We start from the raw sequence: 5,051 nt of genomic DNA on the forward strand, positions 1-5,051 counted from the left end.
AGAGAAGAGTTAACACCACTACTACTAAAGGTATTTCAGAGCATAGAAAAGGATGGAATACTCCCAAACTCATTCTATGAAGCCAGTAAAACCATGATACCAAAACCAGGTAAAGACACCACAAAAAAAGAAAATTACACACCAATATCCCTCATGAACGCTGACGCAAAAATCCTCACTAGAATTCAGGAACATATCAAAAAAATAATTCACCGTGATCAAGTGGGATTTATACTAGTTACGAAGGATGGTTCAACATTAGAAAAACAATCAGTGTAATCCATCACATTAATAAAACTAAAGACAATAAACACATGATCTTATCAATTGATTCAGAAAAGGCATTTGACAAAGTCCAACATCCACTCATGATAAAAACTCTCAACAAAATAGGAATAGAAGGGAAATTCCGCAACATAATAAAGAGCATTTATACAAAGCCAACAGCCAACATCATTCTAAATGGAGAGAGTCTGAAAGCATTCCCCTTGAGAATGGGAACCAGACAAGGATGCCCTTTATCACCACTCTTATTTGACATTGTGCTGGAGGTCCTAGCCAGAGCAATTAGGCTAGAAAAAGAAATGAAGGGCATCCAAATTGGTAGAGAAGAAGTAAAAGTATCTCTATTTGCAGATGATATGATCTTATACACAGAAAACTCCAAAGAATCTACAAGAAAACTACTGGAACTAATAGAAGATTATAGCAAAGTATCAGGATACAAGATAAGCATACAAAAATCAGTTGGATTCCTTTACTGCAACAAAGGGAACTTCAGAGAGGAAATCACCAAATCAGTACCATTTACAATAGCCCCCAAGAAGTTAAAATACTTAGGAATAAATCTAACCAGAAACATAAAAGACCTATACAATGAAAACTACAAGACACTACTGCAAGAAACCAAAAGAGACCTGTGTAAGTAGAAAAACATACCTTGCTTATGGACAGGAAGACTCAACATTGTGAAAATGTCAGTTCTACTCAAAGCAATCTACAGATACAGTGCAATACCGGTCCAAATTCCAACAGCATTTTTTAATATAGAGAAACAAATCACTAACTTCATATGGAAAGGGAAGAGGCCCCAGATAAATAAAGCATTACTCAAGGAAAAGAACAAAGTGGGAGGCCTCACAGTACCTCATTTTAGAACCTTTTATACTGCCACAGTAGTCAAAACAGCCTGGTACTGGTATGGTAACAGATACCCAGACCAATGGAACAGAATTGAGAATCCAGATATAAGCTCATCCACCTACGAGCAGCTAATATTTGACAAAGGCCCAAAGTCCATTAACTGAGGAAAAGACAGTCTCTTTAACAAATGGTGCTGGCATAACTGGATATCCATATGCAAAAAAAAAAGAAACAAGACCCATAACTCACACCATGCACAAAACTAACTCAAAATGGACCAAAGACCTAAATATAAAATCAAAAAGTATAAAGATCATAGAAGAAAAAATAGGGACAATGCTAGGAGCCCTAATACATGGCATAAACAGAATATGAACCATAAGTAACAAAGCACAAGCACTAGAAGAGAGACTAGATAACTGGGAACTCCTAAAAATCAAACACTTATTATGCTCATCAAAAGACTTCACCAAAACAGTCAAAAGACAACCTACAGACTGGGAAAAAATTTTTGACTACGATGAATTCAATCAGCATCTAATCTCTAAAATCAACAAGATACTGCAAAACCTCAACAACAAAAAGACAAATAACCCAATTAAAAAATGAGCAAAGGATATGAACAGGCACTTCACCAAATAAGGCATTCAGGCGGCTAACAGACACATGAAGAAATGCCCACGATCATTAGCCATTAGAGAAATGCAAATCAAAACTACAGTGAGATACCATCACACCCCAACAAGGCTAGCATTCATCCAAAAAACACCAAATAATAAATGCTGGAGAAGTTGTGGAGAGACTGGAACATTTGTACACTATTGGTGGGAATGTAAAATGGTACAACCACTTTGGAAATTGATTTCACACTTTCTTAAAAAGTTAGAAATATAAGTACCATACGATCCAGCAATCCCACTCTTGGAATATGTCCTAGAGAAATAAGAGCCGTCACACATATATATGCACGCCCATGTTCATTGCAGCACTGTTCACGATAGCAACAAGATGGAAACAACCTAGATGCCCATCAATGGACGAATAGAGAAACAAATTATGGTATATTCGCACTATGGAATATTATGCAAGGATAAACAACAACGATGAATCCGTGAAACATAACATGAAGGAATCTGGAGGGCATTATGCTGTGTGAATTTAGTCAGTCATAGATGGACAAATATTGTATAAGACCACTATTATCAGAACTCAAGAAAAGGTTTAAACACAGAAGAAAACATTCTTTAATAGTTACAAGGGTGGGGAGGGAGGGGGAAGGTTATTTACTAACTAGATAGTAGACAAGAATTATCTTAGGTGAAGGGAAGGACAGCACACACTACCGGTGAAGTCAGCATAGCTGGAAGTTTCCTGAATACAATCAAACACTTCAAGGGACAGAGTAGCAGGGGCAAGGGTCTTCGGACCATGCTTTCAGGGGACATCTAGGTCAATTGGCATAACAAAGTTTATTCTTTGTTATCCTACTTTGGTGAGTGGCATCTGGGGTCTTAAAAGCTAGCAAGCAGCCATGTAAGATGCATCAATTGGTCTCAAACACCTGGAGTAAAGGAGAATGAAGAACACCAAAGACACAAAGTATTAGCCCAAGAGACAGAAAGGGCCACATAAACAAGAGACTGCATCATCCTGAGACCAGAAGAACTAGATGGTGCTCAGCTACCACCAAGGACAGCCCTGACAGGGAACTCTACAGAAAGTCCCTGATGGAGCAGGAGAAAAGTGGGATGCAGAACTCAAATTCTAGTAAAATGACCAGACTTAATGGTCTGACTGAGACCGGAGGGACCCAGGAAGACACAGCCTCAGACTCTGTTAGTGCAAAACTGAAACCATTTCCGAAGCCAGCTCTTCAGACAAAGATTAGACTGGTCTATGGGACATAAATCGATAGCCATGAAGAGTGTGCTTCTTAGCTTAAGTAGATACATGAGACAAAGTGGACAGCTCCTGTCCGGAGGCGAGATGAGAGGGCAGAGAGGGTCAGGAGCTGGTTGAATTGACACGGGAAATACGGGGTGGAAAGGAGGAGTGTGCTGTCACAGTATAGGGAGAGCAACTAGGGTCACATAACAATGTATGTATAAAATTTTGTATGAGAGACTAACTTGAATTGTAAACTTTCAGTTAAACTATAACAATAAAAAAAATAATTGCTGCATAGGGTTTCCCATGAGCGGCTGGTGAATTCGAAGTGTTAGTCTTGTATATAGCAGCCAAAGCTCTTAACCACTATGCCAACAGGGCTCCATTTGATACCAGCCCTCCGTAAAAACTGTAGTCATAGGAAAATATCTGTGATTTCCACTGGTGAAAAAGTCACCCGCAAAAAAACAAACAAACCAAAAAAAAACCCGGTGTCCTCCAGTCGATTCTGACTAATAGTGACCTTATGGGACAGAGTAGAACTGTCCCATAGGGTTTCCAAGGAGCGCCTGGTGGATTCGAACTGCCGAGCTTTTGGTTAGCAGCCATAGCTCTTAACCACTATGCCACCAGGGTTTCCAAAGAAGTCCAGATACTGCTAAATCCATTGGTAATGATTGCCTACACTTGTAATTGAAGGGAATGATAAAGTACATTTAGGGTTTGTGAAAATAAAACTGTAATTTGTACCCATCCAAATTGATAGTCCCCATAAAGGTCTGTAGAACTCAGATTCTTTCAGGCTTTGTCAGTAAAATCAAGTGGGCTATCAAAAAAAAAAAAAAAAAATGGAGCCCTGGTGGAGCTAGTGGTTAAGCATTCAGCCAGCTGCTCCTTGGAAACCCTATGGGGGTAGTTCAACTCTGTCCTGTAGGGTAGCTATGAGTTGGTATTGACTCGATGGCAACGGGTTTTGGGTATCCAAAATGAAAAGCAAAACAAACAAAAAACCCACCTCAGTCCTAGGGGTGAAATGTAAAATGGAAATAGTGGGACGTCCAGGTCAAGCTGTATTTCTACAGCCCATTTGTTGCCCTGGTAACTAACCGTATCTTCAGAAGATCCCTGAGCAATCATGCAGTCCTCCCAAAGGGTTGGTTTTCTTTTGTTTTCCTTCCCTCTCCCTTGTCTGGAAGATCCTAGACAGCTAGCTAGGGCTCCCTAGGCCATTTCAACAATCTATGCGGTAGGAATCTGGGGAAGAGGGGGCTAGATTAAATCAAATTCCCAGAGGCACCTTTTACACTTACTTTCACTCAGCACCAGGTGGTAGCAATAATTATGTGGATTTAGGCTGAATGACAGTAGCCCCCCAAAAAAAGGATTCCATTGATTTGGGGCGGAGGGTGGGGAGCGGGGAGGAGGTTTGCAGGCCTTTACACTGCTTCACAGCATCTAGGAACTCTAGTATCTAAAACTCTGATTGGTGCAGTGTTTACTCTCAGGGGCATGTAAGTCCAGAGACACTTTCTGATTGGCTGACTCGCATCTCATCGGCTGCAAGCCAATGGGAAAGCAGATTTTACGAACCAACCGGACACTATAATAACCCCTCCCTCAGTTTTGCTTCTGAAATTGAAGTGCGCTCATTCTGGACTAACACGTCTTGGCGAGGTAAACAAGCAAGCAAAATTCGGGCCAAGGCGAAAACTCGCTGCTGTCTGTCTGGGTTCCAGGTCCCAGTAGGGCGAGTGCACCGCCTGCTCCGCAAGAGGAACTGCTCCGAGAGGGAAAGGGGACGGCGCGTCGGTGCACCTGGCGGCGGTGCTGGAGTACTTGACGGCCAAGATCCCGGAGCTGGCGGGCAGTGCGACTTGCGTCAAGAAGCGCATCATCCAGCGCCACTTGCAGCTGGCCATCCGCAACCACTAATGTCTCAACAAGCGCAAAGTCACCATCGCGCGGGGGGTGGGGGGTGACCTGCCCAAAAATATCCAGGCAGTGCTGCTTCCTTAAAGCCA

Source organism: Trichechus manatus, unplaced genomic scaffold, assembly GCF_000243295.1.
Source record: "Trichechus manatus latirostris isolate Lorelei unplaced genomic scaffold, TriManLat1.0 scaffold00115, whole genome shotgun sequence".
Taxonomy (NCBI): domain Eukaryota; kingdom Metazoa; phylum Chordata; class Mammalia; order Sirenia; family Trichechidae; genus Trichechus; species Trichechus manatus.